The following is a 19,063-nucleotide window of genomic DNA, read 5'->3' as shown; positions in this document are numbered from 1 at the left end:
ATGTAGCTTCTATGCAATGCTTTCTTTAGTAGGCTTGAAGAGTTTTATAACAGTATTCTCATCCCCATTTTCCAGCAGAGGAAACTGAGATGTGGGCAGTCTGGTGACTTACCCAAAGCCAGGTAACCGACTCCTCCAGCAAGCCACTGGCAGCCCTGGCAACAGAGGGCATGGATCCCCTGTTCCTCGCCACACTGCCCAACTAGTGCACAGCACCTTGGCGTCTGAGATGATTTTTTGAAACATAAAATCATAGAATTGTTTAGGTTGGAAAAAAACGTTAAGATCACCAAGTGCAGCTGCTAACCCAGCACTGCCAAGCCCACCACTAAATGATGTCCCTAAGCGCCAGGTCTACACATCTTTTAAATACCCTCAGGGAGGGTGACTCCACCACTTCCCAGGGCAGCCTGTTCCAATGCTCGACCACCCTTTCAGTGAAGACATTTTTTCCCCAGTACCCAATCTAAACCTCCCCTGGTGCAACTTGAGGCCTCTTGCTCTTGTCCTGTCACTTGGTACTTGGGAGAAAAGACCAACACCCACCTGCCTACAGCCCCTGTCAGGGATCTGTAGAGAGTGGTAAGGCCCCCCTGAGCCTCATTGTCTCCAGCCAGTTCCCTCATATTGGCTGGCAATTAATTATTGCTAATTAAATTCAGAACACATGACAACTCTACATGAACCAGGCAAACCAGTATACATGCTCTAGGAACAGGCTCCATTGTTTTGTTATCATTCAGACTTCTACTCCCTTCCAAAGATTTTTCATTCATTGAACAAGTAGCTTTTAATAAAAAAAAGTAGTTCAATGAATGAAGGCAAACAGTGCAAATTCATTCCAGATCTAGATTAAAAAAAAAACACCCAAGAAATGGAGACTAACAGCTGAGATTGAAGGATGATTCATGATAACTCTAACTCATCTGAGTTTACACTACAAACTCTTTGTTTGGTATTGATGATACCGGCATCATAAAACTGGCGTTCTACTTACTAAGAAAAGAGAAGACAAAGAATTATAGAACGGCCACTGCAGGACAGTAACTCTAATCTGAGTTACTGCTGATGCTGTCAGCATTAGCTCCCACTCTGTTTCTTGACATAGGTGGTTATGGTGGCAAGTGTACAGACAAGAGAGCAACAGGGAAGGATAGGAGGACAAATGGGCTGGGAATTAGGTCATGAAACACGGTTTTGTCAGAAAAAGCTGTCTTGTCAAAACCAGTGTTTTGTAAAAATATACTGGATTTTGACAATCCCTCACTATGTCACAAGCACAATTCCCAGGTTTTCTCCCAGTTTACCTGGTGGACTGCTTGGTGATCTCCTCAGGTCCCTGCAACTGGAGAAGCCCGCGATGCAGGCTGCCTGGGACATTCAGGGGCCTTGGAAGTCCTGACAAGCACAGCTCCACCACAGGGAAATGAGAAGCCTTTAGTAACTCGGATTAAAGCAAATCCTTGCATTACATCTACCATCCTCTAGCTAAGGTTTCAAAAAATTGGACCATGGTGGTCCAATTGTCCACTATGTAAAGAGTCCAGCCTGAAGCAGCCCAGCTGCTGGGGGGCAGAGGGAGGCACAGTTCTGCAAATCACACGTGTATACATATACACATACACACACATCTGTGTATACTTTGTGGTGGCAATTGTGTTGTAAAACTACTAGGTGGCAATGCCATAGACATACAGGCTTAGCCAAGGGAACAGATCACTCAGAGTAAGGCATATGATAGGACAACATCACCTCAGCACAACAATCCTGCCAGTCTCATCCTTGCAACTGTCAAAAATACTAAAGCGGATGTGTGCAAACAATTAAGGCAAATGGTGCTGAAAGTCCTGCTAGCAGAGCTGGCGGAGCAGACCGGCCTGGCTTGGGCCACCCCTACGCAGCCAGGGTATCACTGCACCACTCGCTAGGGAGCACATACATGACTTCGGGAAGCCTGGCTGCAGCCAGCCTCTACAAATCCCTCCAGCCATCTGTCATCACTGCACTGCTGCCCAGAAAAACCCGTCCTGAAAATCCTGCAGCGCTCTTTACCAGTTGCTGTGGCTTGAACAAAACCTCCAACACAGCAGGAACAGTGGCATCCATTTTTTGGTACCTGTCATCCACAGAGCCAGGAGAAATGGATAAATATGACATATGGTAGGAATTCTCTCATCTCTACACCTGTTTGGGAAATGTGTAATGATCAAAGTATTATAGTAGAAGAGAGTCCTGATCTAAGATCTGTCCAGAAAACAGCACCGCATGAAACAAGTTTTACTGCAGAAAGACCAGCAGACCAGTGGCCCGTTCTACTATGAGAGGCATAAGAATGTTTAAATCAGCAAATATTTTTTTTTTATTTATCACTGCTCAGCTTGGGGTAGTGAGAGCAGCATTATTCCAGGAACAGGCAGCCTCACGTGAAGCAGGAATGGAACAACTGTCCTTCTCCTGCCTGGGCCACCAAGCCATTTCTCTCCAGCAGCCAGATGGGCAACAGCAGGACTGCACAGGTCACAGGTCCAACTTGTTTGAAGCCATGTCTCTGCACTCTCACATGCTTTGATCCCCTGTTCAGAGCTCTCTTTCAAATAATTCTAGGAGACAGACTCACAGGAATAAGCCCTGCTCCAGGATGCGACTGAAAGCTAACTAGTACAGCTGAGCTGGCAGCGTATGTGAATTTTGTCTGAGTAAACAGCATCTGAACCACAGGGGTCAGCTGTTTTTTTCTTCCCTGTGCACATATGAAATCATCAGGTCAGCTGGTGCACAGTATGCATGCACTTTCCAGCATGTTTGTCACGTTAAGAAAGGGGGTTTCCTTGAACCCTTTACTTTTGATCAGCCTGTCAATTTCCCAAGAAAGACAAGACCCTTGTGTCCAACCAGTGTGGCCACTACCTGCACTTCGATAGCCCACAGTATCAGAGGGTGATTCGACTAACCGATTCGGGGACACCCACTGACAGCGTCACTGAGCCAAATCTCTTACAACAACTACTCAAATCTCCAGAGCCTTATACAAAATGAACTTCACCTCAAGATTTTTATTATACAAAATGCAACTTTGTGACAGAATAAGGCTTGAAGATTGCCATTGATAATACACTAACTGCAAAACAAGCTTAAAATAATACACCTAATAACAGCTAGCATGAGTTAGTTACAGAATAAAGTTCTTACCCAGTAAGTGTCCCTATGGGGGAGAAGACAGGTTCAGCCCATCGACTGATCCCAGAAGTTACAATGGAGTCTTCCCCAACTTCTCCCATCCTTTGCTTGCTTTTTGTTCTTCATAGTACATTGCATATTCATTATCATACACAGGACTGGCTAGAAGTTTTGCACTTGTAATGCAAATTAGTACGCATCCTCCGAGCACACTGCTGAAGTCCTTTACTAACTACGCATGTTCCCCGAGCAGGGTTTTGCCCTGTTTCAGGGGGGCTATTTGAGTCAGAGGTCAATGATGTCCCACTGCCACAGTTATTTTTGTCCTATTTTACTAATTTTCTGTTGATGTCGGTGGATTGTAACACCTTATCAACTTGTCTTCTCTTGCAGCCAGAACTTTTGTCACTTGAAGGCTTCTTTCTGTGCAACTTAGAAAACATTGTTCTTTTCACTATCTATTCTTTGTTTCTCGTCCTTCCCAAGACTGACTCCCTTGATTAGAAGCCCCTTCATCCATAACAACTTCAGAGAGTGGGTCAGCTGGACCTAAATTGTGCACAGATTTGTTTAACATACAGTTAAACACTAAATCAGAGTTTGATATTTCAGGAGTTTAGAAAACAATTCCCCCACTTTGGACTTATTTCAGTCCAAGACCAGTTCACTTTCTTCAGATTTAGGTGGACCTTGAGTGACTCTAGTCATATATATTTTTGTTATTGACTGGTATCACACGCCCAGTGAGGTATGGTAGTACCTTGGAGGTGGGTAACTTTGGGATGGAGGTATGCGTTGGTATTACAATGAGATTATTTCATCCAAGGAAAGTAATTTTGCCACAGCGGTTGGCTCAGCAGCAGACATCTTATAGGTTCTTCATTTGACAACTGCTATGCAGCTTATCAGCTGTATGGTCCCATCAAGTTCCCATTCCTGCAGGGAGCACAACAGAGCCTGGCTGCAGGGTCTCCACTCCACTCTACTCTTCGTCACTCCTATCAGCATGTGCTGAGATGGGAGGATGTGTTGCTTAGGGAGCCATGGTAAAGTAGATTAGGTGCATGCCAAATATCCTGAAAGCGATAGCTGTATTTTACCCTAAAAAGCTTTCTGTAATACTGTGCTTCTATGGGGTCCGGGTTTTCTCTAGTTCCACACACACCCCCACCCCCCACACCCCCCCAAAGTAATTTTCCCACAATGCTGGCTGTGAAGGATTTCAGCACAGAGCTCAGGAAGGCCAGAGGGGTGTCATGGTTTAACCCCAGCCGGCAACTAAGCACCATGCAGCCACTCGCTCAACCCCCCACCCTGGTGGGATGGGGAGGAGAATCAGAAAAAGGTAAAACTTGTGGGTTGAGATAAGAACAGTTTAATAATTGAAATAAAGTAAACCATCATAATAATAGTAGTAGCAGTAGTAATAGTAATGAAAAGGAAAGAGCGAGGGGGAAATAAAACCTAAGAAAAACAAGTGATGCCCAACGCAGTTGCTCACCAGATGCTGACTGATGCCCAGCCAGTCTCCAGGCAGTGATCGGCGGCCCCCAGCCAGCTCCACCCAGTTTATATACCGAGTATGACATTCTATATTCTATAGTATGGAATAGCCCTTTGGCTGTTAAGGTCGGCTGCCCTGGCCCTGCTCCCTCACAGCTTCTCATGCACGTTCTTGCTGGCAAAGCATGGGATACTGAAAAGTCCTTGACTTGGGGTAAGCACTACTTAGCAACAACTAACATCAGTGTGTTACCAACATTATTTTCATACTAAATCCAAAACACACACTGCATTGCACCAGCTACTGGGAATAAAATTAGCTCTATCCCAGCCAAAACCAGAACGAGGGGATTCTGGTCTGACCCCGGAGGACGAGCTGGCCCAAAGCCCATGGCTAGTAGGCCTGGAGAAAGCAGGGCCCTAGAGAGCTGAAGAGTGCCAGGTCTGCATGGAAGACCCTGGTGCTAGAAGCCTTGAAAACAGACCAGTCCAGACCGTCCCAGAGTAACTGCTAGGTGGAAAGCAACAGGGTCAGTATTGCATGGTACAGGGCTACAACGGCTGTGGGGCAAGGGCATTTACTGCTGTGCCTGGTTCCTTCCTTAACGCATTGCCCAAGGCACAGGAGCACTTGCATAGCACCAAGTATGAATAGCAAAGCTTTATTACAATAACAGAAAATGTAATCGTGCTTGGGAACATCCCTGGGCCTTAGACTATCACTGTCTGTATCACTAAAGGGTCGGATCGGTCCCCGATACACACGTCTGCCTGCACCAGCCCAGCCTGTCTCAGGCAATTCCTGCACAGGGCCTGGAAACTAAGATGGTCCAGAGCTACTCCCTGGGGAGTTCTGCATGCTGCCACCCTGTTTCGGATGAGGGAATGCACTTGTACAGGAACCAGTCATTTTGTGCCAGCTGGCCTCAGTACTTTCTGGGCACATTTTATCTACCAGCAGAGACGTTATCTCATGGGCAGAGGTAAGATACTACATGTAGACAGTACTGGAAAGTGAAAACAAATACAAGTAGTCCAGTGAAGCATAGGATCCAGCATGGTCTACCATAAGCAGCTGCAAAAGTGCATGCCAAAGTGCAGTCTGAACATCAGCTATGTAAGCAGAAGGAAGTCAGACCTAACTGTGTGGCCATCTTCAGTTCAAGCCATTTGTTTTGGTGACACAAGCTCAGGCTCCAGACGTAGCTGTGGAGGTTAGTCTCCCAGCACTACAGCAAGGAGCCTTGCAGCTCAGACATCAAATAGGGATAAAAAAAATCCCCAACACTTATGCCATGAGGACTCTTGAATCTCAACTGGACCATCCCAGGAGTCCCCAAAACCTGCACTGTTTTCCTTAAGGAACATTTGATTTGGAAATAGTTGTTATTTCGAAGTAGTAACTGCTAATGCAAAAAGATTGAGTAAAATGAAGGTACAAACTGTAAGACAGCCTTAAGTATAAGAAATTGCTGTAGAAGTTCTCAGCTCTAATCACATTTAGTTATTTATGCCTTACTATGCAGATGCCTGAGATGTCTGACATCTGACATATGCTTTTTACTTCAGTCTTAGAGAAATAATATTGAACATTTCTGACGAGAACACTACAGACATTTAAAAAAAAATTTCTCCTCTTATCAATGAAGGCAATCATAAACCACGTAAGTACTTCTCTCATAGCATGTGTTCATGGTAAATCAAAACCACTCTTTAAATATCAAAATATTTTAAAGTCTAGCCACAGAATTAAACACCAAGAGCCAAAAAATGTCTTTGATATGTTCAAAAAAGAAGTGAGTACTTACCAAGTTCTGTGGGTAGCTCGTTTCTAGGATTCCTTTCTAAAAGCAGAGTTTTCAATTGCCTTTTCAATAAAACAGAAGAGTAATAACTGTAAGAGCAAAGTTCATTTAACTAAATAGAAACACAAGAATATTTTCCCTTCTTAATTTTTTTCTTGCTTTTGTTTCCTACTACAGAAAGGATTCCACAAGGCAAATCCACACTCCTCCATTCCCAGCATCAATGCTGGAAACTAACAGACCTCAAAGCTTTCTGGTATGACAGTCTGAAGCTTGCCTTTATGCCCCATTTATTATATGCTACTTCAGTATTTAGTATTCGAACTTTCTTTGCAAAGCCTGCTTATCACTTTGAAGTCTGATACTGACTGTGCCAATTATAAACACATCATTTTCAGTTTATAGTTTTGCTGAGCTTCACGTGTTTGGGTTGCTGAATGCGTTCCTCAGGCTAACTTAGAGCTAAAACTGCTCAGCCATTTTTGATAATGAGATTAGAAAGAAATATGCCCTGTATGTATTCAATTTTGTCAACTTCTTTTTTTTTTAAAAGCTCTAGTGCTCTATTCTTGGAAGCAGCCTAGAAGCTTGACAGGGGTCACATATGACATTTATGGCATTTATGTCACATGTAAGATTTTTTTTTGATGTATCTGAAAAATCGTTAATATTTAGACAAATCCTAAGGTTCTGAAAAAAGGTCAGTAGCCTATGCTTGGAAAACAATTGTTATTGTTTAGCAAGTAAAACGCCCAGAGTTGCTTTATACACCGTTGTTTGGAGTGTCTCTGATGGGAACCTCTGGGCTACTGTGCGTTTAGGATAGAGGGACACTGTATCCAAATACAGAGAGGGTCTCTTCTTCCCCTTGTAGCACACAGCTGCTGACACTCTGCAGCTATGAGATGGAGAACATATAGAAACCATACCTTACCTAATCCCTAATTTTTTACAGCTTCATTTGGCCATTTTAATAGTATTCTTTTAAATAGCTTTTAATATCCAGTAATACATCAGATCAAATGATATTCTATAGACAAGGTGCTGGTTTTATTTACTAGTGTTGCAATTTGACTTGTTTACTGCTAAAATTCAACAAAACAAACAAGAAGAAAGTTTGGTAGTTTCTGTCATAATATTTCTTTACCTCTAGGAAAGAAAAACAAACCAAATATTTTGGCAGCTTCTCAACACCAGATTAACATTTGCGGCAATATTTTAAGGCATTTTAATTCAGTGAAGCACTGTAGTCATATGTTTGCATTTTTGCAGTGGAGTATTCAACTGCATTTAAAGCAAAAAAACCTAAATGAAAACCACAGGAAGATTCCAGACTCTGAAATACCTGAACCCCCCTGCAGTCTGAGGCACCACTGTACACTGGGCGACTGCACTGCCTCAGAACCCCTCAGCATTTATGGCCCTGTGCACGGACAGCTGGGGCCCTGCACCGTGGCAAATGCTTGCTCTTGCCGTTATGGCAATGATGATGTGGAACATGCCCTTGGCTCATACCTGCCCAGTGCTAATCCAGATTTCACAGAGGTTTCTACAAAGAAAAGTGCTAAAGAGGTACTTTCCCTCCCTGCATGCCAGGCTAGACACCATTTCCACAACTGAGGCGATGTTTTTGTTTGACGTGGAGAAACTCTAATCAGAATATCTATTCAAATCAGTGAAAGGCTCATGAACAATGTGAATGGTCCCCAAACTAGCAAAATGTTTCAAGGAGTCTCTGCTTTTGATGAAAACTACACTTTCAGCTGCATCTAGAAAAGGATACCCAGAGAATTTCCAACCACCTTAAAATACAGCCTACGATCCAACATGTAAAAGGGTAAAATGCAACAAAGTAATATTCAGTAAATATATCTGACATGCATTTTCTAAAAGCTGAGCTGCTGTTTGAAGTCAGTGGAAAAATACAAACAAGATAAAGCGTAATACATGTAGCAACTAATGACTGGCATTATTTTGAGGAAGATGCACACAGAGAATCTCAATCTTAAAGGGTTTCAAATCCTCATACAGTGATGATCATCTAATTTACAAACCATATTAAAATACTATCAGCCCTGTCCAGTTAAAAATAATTTATGAAAGCTGTATTTAAAAGATTTGAAAACATCATTAAACCTTACATTTTTCATCTACTTTTAGAGGCATAACCTTCATTTACTGTATTTTTCTAATCACAAGTTGAATACATCATGATTCACAAACAAGTGATCTTAAAATCCCTTCAAGTACCTTGTTTCAACCACAAGATGCCATGAAATTGCTTTCTGTGTTGGAAAAATCTGTAGCACATACTGTTCAAGGGTTGCCTCCTTTTCCTCTTTACTCACTCTTCACAGAAAGGTTTCTTTTAGAACCACAACTGCAAGGAAATACTTTTTCCTTCCAGTTACAAAATAATTTCCTTGTTTCTGTTAATTACCATATGTTGAGATTTCCGGTTTTCCACTGCTGGAGTGAGAAGCAAGGACTTGTCCAAAGACATTAAAAAAACCTGGTGAAAAGTTACGTTTTGGTGATCATGGCAATGTGACAGCAAATGCACTTTTCAGGGTCACAGCAATATGGTGTACTTTCTTCCTCCCACACTCTGTCTGAATTACTGACAGCCAATTAATCCTTCCAACAGTTAATACCATGTCAGACAACCATCAAAAGCAGATTAATGGGTTATGTTCTTTGACTAAACTGTCCCTCACTGTCACTTAGGAGTGACACAACGTTAACTGTGGCTCCTCATTTTCATGTCACCTACAACATGTCACCTGCAGTCAATAAAATGAAAATGATGTAACACTTGTGTGAAAAGACTAACAGGTCTTACACTTCTAAAGTTAAAAGAGTTTAGGAATTCACTGTGTAATATTAATTGGACCTTTCAGTTCATCTGAATTTTAGTAAACAAAATTAAGCTTATTTACAGCTCTCCTGCACTGAGGTCAATGACAAAAAAAAAAAAAAAAAAAGCATATAGAAGCCTGACTGTTACAATGAAATTACAGCAAGGCAAATAGAAGAGACATACAATTGTTATGAAATTATCTATATGACAAATGGTTTTCCTGTGGTAACCAATTCCAGGAGGAAGAGCTTGGATGTTGTTATACCGCAGATCCAGCCAAACAAGATGTGGCAGCTTTTGAAATAAATCCTCAGGAATCGTTGATATGACATTTCTTTCCAGACGAAAGTACTGAGAGAGAAAAACATAAACATGGTTTAAACACAGAAAGAGAAGGGCTGTTCCTTGGCATGCAAAATGTCAGATGTGAAAACTGCAAACTGCTCTATGTTTTTGTGGAAAGAACACTGTTAAAGGTGACTAACAGATACACAGCTCTCTAAATTACACATGGAAGTGGATTTATTTAAGGACTTTTTCTTAAAAAAAAACAACAGGAATTAAAGATAATACCTAAGAATCTGTAGCTTTTCCACTCATCTGACAAAGCAACTAGCTCTTAACTGCTCTGTGCTGTACTTAAGCTCAGGCTAGCAGACTACTCTTAACAATTTACTCACCTTTATCTTGGGGAGTCTGTATATTTCCTCAGTAAGATGCTTAATATTTTTTCCGCTGACATCAAGAGTACATGAAGATGACAACAGACATACTTCAACAGCTTTCCTGATCTCTTCTGATGACTTACAAGCAGATGAATTTCTCTTTTTGAGATGTTCCTCTCCAAAATTATTGCCACTGCTGTGAAACTCTTTAGAATAGCTGTCATCCATTTGTCAGCAAGCCTGGAATACCTGCTCAGTAATTCAAACTGATCAGTTGAAGTCACAACCTGAGAAAAACAACAATGTATCTTGGAAAGAGAACATACACAAAGCAAGTTTCTTCTTTGCATTATTAATTTGCAGATTATCCCCAGTGCTATGTATTCTTTGTACGATACAAAACAAATTGTTTACATATGTATGCTTATCTTAATAATAAAATTTATCATAATGCCTATTTGAAGGCATAGTAAATAAGAACAATTGCCAGTTGGCCCTCGGGGCTATGTTTCCCTACACCGTGTCACGCGTAGGCTTGGCACAAACACTGACACACGTGCACCGAGGAAGCTCCCTCCTGACAGCGTGCCGTGCTGCCAGTCTCCTGGCTGCCTTCTCGGCCCTGGCTCACTGTACCCCCTTCCCCCCAGCTCTGAGGCGGGTGCTCACATGCTGCTGCGGCACCTTGCTGGAGGCAGGCACATGGCGCGTGTCGAGGTGTCGGGGTCTCCCCCAGCTCACCGTGACGGACACAGCCCTGCCAGGGCCCCTCCGCCTCACCCAGGTCACAGCACAGCCCTCGGCACAGCCCTCGCCAGGCCCGGCGGGGGTCGCGGGCCTCCCTGCCCCCCCGGGGGCCCTCCCTGCCCACCCCCCGAGGCTTCCCTGCCCCTGGCTCGGTCTCCCCGTGCTGGCGGGGCCCTTCTCCAGTGAGTGGCAAACCTGTGGCTCCGCACCGCGAAGCCGCCCGCGGGCCCGGGCTCCCCTCGCAGCCCAAAGACGCGTGCGGCTCTACCCGTGCCACACACCAGCGCAAAGGGCAAAATCCCGTCTAATCGCTGCTGGCTCCCGCAGGTGCTGGGGTCCTGCCAGGGGCTTGGCTGTGCTTCTTCCCACCGCCAAGCCCGGGCTCTGCCTGCCTCGCACACCCGCGGAACCTCGCCCGAGGGCTCCCTGCGCTTCGGCTCCCCGCAAGCGAGGCGGGAGCGGCCGCGCCCCGAGGGTGCCGGGTGGTGGCAGCCCTGCCCCGGCTGATGGACGCAGCCCTGCCCCGGCTGAGGCAGCCCTGCGGAGGCGGCGGCCGCCGCACTGCCTGCCGCTTTTTCACCTCCCCGTGCCGCCCCGCCGCGGGCACCGAGCCCCCTCAGCCCGCCCGGCCCGCCCCGTGCCGCCCGCCGAAGGCTCCTCGGGCCCCGGATGGAGGCGCCGCTCGGCCTCCGCCTCGCCGCCACCGCGTCTCTGCGCAACGGGCAGGGCCGGCCGCCGCCGTCCTTCGCTCCTGCGCGGGGCACGGGCACGGCCGAGGCGGCTCCCTGTGCCGCCTGCCCGCTTCGGGGGGTCCCGGCTCCCCCAGGCGGGGTGACGGGAAAGGCTGCCGGGGCCGGCCCGGGCCGTGAGGGGTCACCGCGGCCGGCACACGGGGGAACCCAGGGCGCTTGGCGGCCTGGCAGGGCCGTCACTGCCGGGCACTATAGCGGACCCCCTCATGCTGCCTGAAGGGGCAGCCAGGTGTTTCCAGCACATGGCATTAAATACGTGCTACATCATTTTTCCAGGGACTAAACAGAAACACGTTTATTCAAGAACTGGCCCAAGCCTTGCGGGATGCTCACGCTGGGCTCCCCAGCACACAGCGCGTCAGGGCCGGTGCTGGCATCGCTCCCCTGGCTGCTGGCGGGAGCCCGTGCCTGTGGCGGCCTCCCAGGTATGGTGTTCCTCTGCCTCTCCCATGGACTGCTTGTAAAACATTACACACCCCCCCCCCCCCCCCCCCCCCCCCGTTTCCCACGATTACTACATGATTACTATTTGTTTGTCTTCCAGGGCCCGTGCCCACCATATCCCTCCCATTAAGCAGTTTTGTTTGCAGGTTTCCCAGTTTGGGAATGTCACAGGGTAGGTCCATCTGGAGTAAAAGGCCTGAAGCCTGGGAAGCCCCACAGCCCTCCAGGAGAGCCCTGCCTGTCACACAGCCCCATGGCGGCAGTCGCTGGCTGCTGCCGCAGTGGTAGCATCCCCGCAAGCCTCTGCACAGTGGGGTGAGTAACACAGAGATTAGCCAGGGGCTGTATTGGCCTGAAATAAAATATGTTCTTAATTAGCATGATGGTAGAAATCCATCATTGGGAGATGAAGAGTACTTAATCTTACAAATCTAGATAATTATGTTCCCTGTGACCTGACCAAGTTTGATCAGTAGCACTAGTAGGGTTTAAAATACAAGAAATTAATTTCAAAGTTTAGATGCATTTTTTTGGCTGACTTATACCATGCTTATTAAACTAAATGACAAAAAGTTATTTCAGTGGGATTCCTTTAGAAGCAATTTCCTTAACAGAAACTTTTTTTTAGTATTGATAAAAGAGAAGCTGACACATTTTATTACAGTATGTAACCTCAAATGCGTCTTGCACGCTGTAGGAAAGAGTATCTCACTAACTGCAAGAACCATCATATGGCAAAATACACAGCCTTGGCAATAATATTTTGAGGCAAACAGGTAATATTGTTATTAGATCCCATGCAAATACAGTGTATTTTCTAGCAAGTATAGCTGGAGACTGAAACATCTCAAACTGCCAGAGATACTGCATTAGTGCAAAGCTTTGATTCCATTACATTTAGTATTGTTCTCACCTTGGCTCACTCAAACAATCCCCTCATTTAGGAATTTCTGACCTCCAAAGACTATCCAGACAGGAGCCCATTTTGTAGTAGAGCATGTTGAACCTTGAAAACTCCCATTTCACAGGAAATCTGAACTCTGAAAAAAAAACCCTGTTGTCTTGCAGTGACTACGATACTGCTATTTTCATGGGAACAGCTGGCTTAATTGCATATTACTAAATAGGCCTAAATCTTCACATGTGGTTTGTTACAGGGCCTCAAGCTTCTGAAAAATACACCGTCACCTGGGCTGAATAAGTCAAAGCACCTACTCCTCAGCTTGAATGCAACTCCACTTTCAAAATACAGATTCTACTAATTAGGCTATTACTCCTGATTTTAACAAAAAGCAGAATGACTAGTAATTTTATTATGCTTTTCCTGGAATAGATTTGCTTTGAGGCTACTTAGGTGATGAAATCCTAATTATAAGTAGTATTCATAAACCAGAGGGCAAAATTTACGAAAATTAAAAATGGATCAATGGCAAAGCTGCACTGAAAGAAGTATTTCTTTGCATATATTTATGCAAAACCAAAAACATTTTAGGATTATTTTATTTGAGATTACATAAGAAAATACATTAGGATTGAAACGAATAACATCATTCCATTAATTAAGGAGGGCATTAGTTTGGCTAGGTTTGATCTCAGCATAACAGTAATGGAGAAACATTTTGATGGGCATTTCAGGGAGAGAAAGTGAATCTGGAAAGATACCAAACTTAGATAAATCATCTTAAAACAGGACTTTCAATGCTCCTTTTTCACATCTAGTTGTTTCAGTTCAGCCTCCTCACTGAAGCTTGAGTTCTCTATTCAGCATCAGCCCAGTAACATAATACCATTTCTTTAACATATCACTATCTAGGATGATTTTATCCTAATAAGAAGGCAAAAAGAAATAATAGATCAAAAGTCAGTAAATATATCCCTGAATAGATTTGATTTACCTTTAGCAAGTGAGAGTTACAAGCTTCAGTTGCAAAGCAGCAGCTGTTGTGCATATTTCACTGCACAAACCACTGTTGGGTTGGTCACTGCCGCTTTCAGGTTGCTGAACTGTTTGAGTTGTACGTTAAAGGCTTGCCCCTGGAGCCTTTGAGCTCTTTGGGACATCCAGTTTCCATACCCAAGGAACTCCTTTACAAATACAATCACAACAACAAAAGTATCATTAAAGTTTGCATGCAAGACAGTAAACAAGCAATACTCTGTATGATTATTTCTGATCTTGGGGGGTAGCTGAGGAGGGTTTCAGCTTTTTTCATTGGGAATTCCCTCCTAGAAGCAAAATCCATGCAGGGATTGAATGTACAAAGAGAAAACCATGCAACTGCTGTGCACACAGAAATATGCCAAGGGCAGGCTGCAGTACAGCTTTATCCAGACTTGGGGAGGTTCTTGACCCAGCATGTTGAAATGCCGTCAGGTCTCCATCTGAAACAATCACCGTAGCGGCAGCATTTCACAGAGAAGTGATGTCAGAACAAGGAGGAACAGAGATGGCCAAGAGTTTGCATGGGTTTGCTGAAGACCTGCATTTGTGTCTTTCAACAAACATAGAGCCTGTTTGGACATCAAAAGAATTTCCTCTAGGTGTTAGGGTGTGGGTTTTAATCCTTCAGCTGCAGTGACACTAACATCATTTACGATGGACCAAAGTAATTGCCAGGTTATCTCCAAAGATGTATTGATCTCCATCTTTGGACTCAGCTGTTTTGCTGGGCAAGAAGGAAAGTATCACATGTTTTGTTTGAGTGGATCACATATTTTTTTTTCTTATTTTAAAATATGCCAATCTCTGAGAAGAAAAAGCTTGGGCACTGCTTAGTCTTCATACAGAGGGCTCAGAATCAAATATTCCAGGGTGGCCACTGAATCACAGCTGTCCTTCCTCCCTAGTCCTGGTTTCAAAGATGCTGCCCTTCAAATGCACCAGCACCCCTGGATCAGAGGGAAGCTCCCCCCTGTGCATCATCTTACATTGCCCTGGCACTAAAGCATCGCAGCCACTTGTCTCCTACCACACAGCAATAGCCTGAGTGGGCTTTTCTTCAAAACTGGGCTCCTTACAGTGCGCTGTCACTATTAACTATTGTGTGTGTCAATAACCACCAGCACCTTTCTACAGCCTCCCAGAGTGATGTGCGTGACAGAACAAATGGTGCCAGAGATGCTCATGCAGAGGAACTGTTTGGTTGTGGACTTGAAGGGTGCTGCATCACCTTACAAAGCTGAAAGTGATAACCAAGCTTCAGAGACAAGTGTTAAGCTTTTCTGCCCAGCTGCTTGTTCAGATTGGCAGGCAACTACGTTACACAAATTTTACTTATAGCTGACTTCAGAGAAGTTAGGAAGCAAAATTTTTCCCCATCTTTCTGAGGTAAAAGCCATTGAACAATACAAGAGACGTCATTGCTTTCTATATAAAACTACTCTCTATAGCTTTATATGGATTTTTTTAATACTCCCATAAGTGAAAGGACAAGATGAGTGAATTCTAAGAATGCATCTTATTAAAATATAGTAACATATGTTTTTAATTTCTTAGTTAAACATTTGGGTAACCTAAATAAATAAATAACATAAGCATAAAAGTGAACAGATATGGAAATGAAAGTAAAAACAAACAAAAAAAAATTAAAGGAGGCAGATATCACCAAAAATTTTAAGGGTTGAATTGCTCAGACAGTACCAGAAACAGTATCACTCTTTCCCAGGATTAGGCAAGGGAGAGCATGGCAGTATACAGAAGATTAAGCAGGCTGTATGTTTTATACTGTAAAAGGCTAAAATGAAATAAGCAACTGAACTAGCATACGCTGGCCTCAATGGCTTGGGAGGAAGAAGCTGTGCAGGGAGGGAGGCAGGTGCTGTGATCACTCCGTGGGTTGGAGCACCTGCTGCTAAAGGCTGTAATCTCTCTGCACCACAGCTGGCACCCATGGAATCACTTTAATGAAAGGGTAACCCTTTTCTCTACCAGTCTGGAGAAGCTTTCAGCTTTAAGGCTGCAAGAGAGCTGATCCTGCCTGTTCACGCTTACTGTGGGCCACTGCAGATGATTTGAATAGGAGACAGTTATTAGTTAACTGGGGTGGTGTTAACGGACTTCGAAAGATCTGGATGAGTGTGATTACTGTTAGCATCTTTAAAAACAGAATTGGCACTATTTACAGAAACACTAATGATAGGAAAATATGTGAAATTTTCCCCTTATGTAATGTTTGTTGAAAGAATTATGTGTTCTTTTAGAGGAACTTTTAAAAATAAACAGGCTGTTCTCTGTAGGCTTTCTTCTTGATGATGAAGACGTGAATTTTAAGAATCTCAGCAATATTCCTTTCATCATCTTAAACACGTTGCAATTACAGCTGTTATATTCTGTATAGGGCTTTTAACAGGAATGTAATATCATGGTATATTGCCCCCCCTTGTTTCTATGCCTAAATTAGGAGTGTCTTATAATATTTGCCTCCTTTGCAGTTTTATGATAATTGGTAGCATTTTTGTTTAGAAACCATTATCATCAGCTCACTGAGAACAGATAACCATAAAGAATGTAATGCTACTTCAGGCAGTTCTATTTTTATTTACACTGGGTTTATCCAGGATAATATCACTGATACTTGATCCTGATTTACAGTGATGAAAGAAGAAAACAATCACCATTCCATGCAACCAGTAAAAAGCCAGAAAGGGAACCGTAAGTAATATACTAGTAGAGTACAGCATAAAGAGGTAAACTGCAGGATCCATACTGCTTAACTGAAGTGCGACATTAACAAACAAAAATTGGAATATTATTTTCAGTTGTCCTCCTACTAATTTTGACATGATATAAAATATACAGCTCATGGTGCCTGGGAATGAGAATGATCAGTCATTCCTCAAAGGATACTCATTCACTTGCAGAACTGAGGTGTTTGAGAAAAATTGGGTGAAATAATTCCTGAACACAAATCCTTAGATTAAAAAAATAATCCTGGAATTTCATAAAGAATTTACTTGGCCTGTCCTAAATTAGAACAGGCATCACCTCTCCCAGTTAAATGAATGCATGCTGGCTTTGCCTGTTGAATGTCAGTGAGATTTTGATGAGACACAACATAGGTGGTACTGACTATATGAAAACCTGATGAGTTTGGTTCAGCGCATGTAATTCCATGAAGTCAGAGATGATTTCATGGCTGCTGAAATGAAAGAAAACTCCAGTCTCTTGGAATCCCAGAGAAAAGAGAGAATATGCAAAAGTAAACACAGATGGGAAAAGACAAACTCTTCCAAACCTAAGAGTGGTTGCTCTGCCTTTTGCAAGTCTCTGCTTACATCCAGGTTAAACACAGTCATGCAAGCTTCATCCTTCCAAGGCTGCAATAGGGCTATTACATAGCATCTTATCTATAGTTGTCAGTGGTCATGTATGCTTTGATCAGCTGATTTTCCACCATCACACGCCTTGAAGTGCAATATATATGGCTGTGCTTCAGGTTTAAAATTTGGGGAAAATGCAGAAAAGTTCAGGGGAAAAAAAAATCAGGATTTTTTTTTTCCATTTCCACAATAAAAGAGTGGGATGACACCCAGTTTGGAGCACAGATTCCTGTATCTTGGTCTGCTTTGCAGGTGTTGTACAATCCCCTCCCTCCAACACCCGGCATTAGGTAGCTATTGTCAGGCAGGATGGTGGACTGGATGGACTTTGTACATGCTATGGACCACAACAGTTCTGGTTTGCTTAAGGTTTTTCTCCTGCTTTCCCTAGAAAGTATAGAATCTTCTCACAGCTTTTCTTTCTTTTCTGATTTGAGAAAATCATCAGATCTGTTGTATATTAACAGTTTCCAGGACAAACAGACATGCATATTAGTATCCTCAAGACTTTCACTGGTAAAAGGCCTAATTGTCTCTTAATAAAATACAAAACACAAAAAGAAGAATGGAAAATGTAAGAGGAAAAAATGAAAAAAAAAAAAGAAAAGTGTAATGAATGTTTAGTGGTTTCAGGAATATCTGTTCCTAATAACCCCTTTGGTCACCCAGCTTGCACATTTCGCCCTTAGAGGTGTAGTTGGAGTTACGTTGTACATCGAAAGATGTCATGAAGAATAAATTATTGTAAAAGTCAGCTTTTAATTAAACTTCCTCATTTCAAAAACAAAGTGGGTCTCTGTTTCCCTAGAGACCAGGCTATGTAAGAAGGCAGAATTTTCTCTCCCTTTCCCTTTCCTATATTGGACCACTATAGAGCAGTTTTTGTGTTTTACTTTATCGTCCTGCAGGATTAGTAGTAATTACTGAATGGACATTTTCATAAGGTGACTGTAATTGTGGCAGTGTGGTGGGGAAGCTGCGCTGATACTCTTGATGTGCAATTGTTCACTGACGGGCTGGACATCTTTCAGGGCATGTTACTACACTGGTTTTGAATAGTGGTATCAGACACGAGTGCCCACTGGACAGAAAGGGAACCCTGTTTTCAAGTTTAAAAGTCAAAAATTAATACGATTCTGCTACAGAAATAATCAAGACGTGTCTGTTTGAACCTCCAGCACAATTGCACTGGGGTGAGAGAAAATACTATTGTCTGAGAGAAGACAGGATGACTAAGTGTAGCATTTTTGGCACTAATTTTGCACCACTGTAAATGACTGCATGGGCAATCATGACCCAGCATTCTCTGGTTCCCAGACTGATCTGAGACAGTGAGCATTGCATCCTTCTCTCAATTTCCGTTGGTATAGAGGAGACAACATCTGAATTACTCAAGAGTAGACAGAGCTACAATTCTAAATAAATTAGAATTTTTTTGCAGTCGTGTTAAAAATATTGAAAATTGAGAAGCTCATATAATACCATTTGTGCTAAATATTTGCATGTTAAATACAAATTGCACTTTCCTTAATGAAGCGAGCAGCTGTGGTGGTTTTGCTCAAGGGAAGTCCACCACTACATGACTTAGAGCCTGTATAACAAACACCATGTTTAATGACAGTGGTGGTTTTCTCCCCTTTTACATCCACACATCTGCCAAAGACAATGTTCGTATGTCTCTCATTTCCCCTCCAACACATTCTCCTTTTCATCATTCAGATGTCGTTAGATATGATTTAAGATCACAAGCAAATATACTGTTTTTCAAACTGAAATATAATGAACAATTTA

This window comes from Falco naumanni, chromosome 9, assembly GCF_017639655.2.
Source record: "Falco naumanni isolate bFalNau1 chromosome 9, bFalNau1.pat, whole genome shotgun sequence".
Lineage (NCBI taxonomy): Eukaryota > Metazoa > Chordata > Aves > Falconiformes > Falconidae > Falco > Falco naumanni.
The sequence above is the reverse complement of the archived record's forward strand: the minus strand, read 5'-3'. Positions refer to the sequence as shown.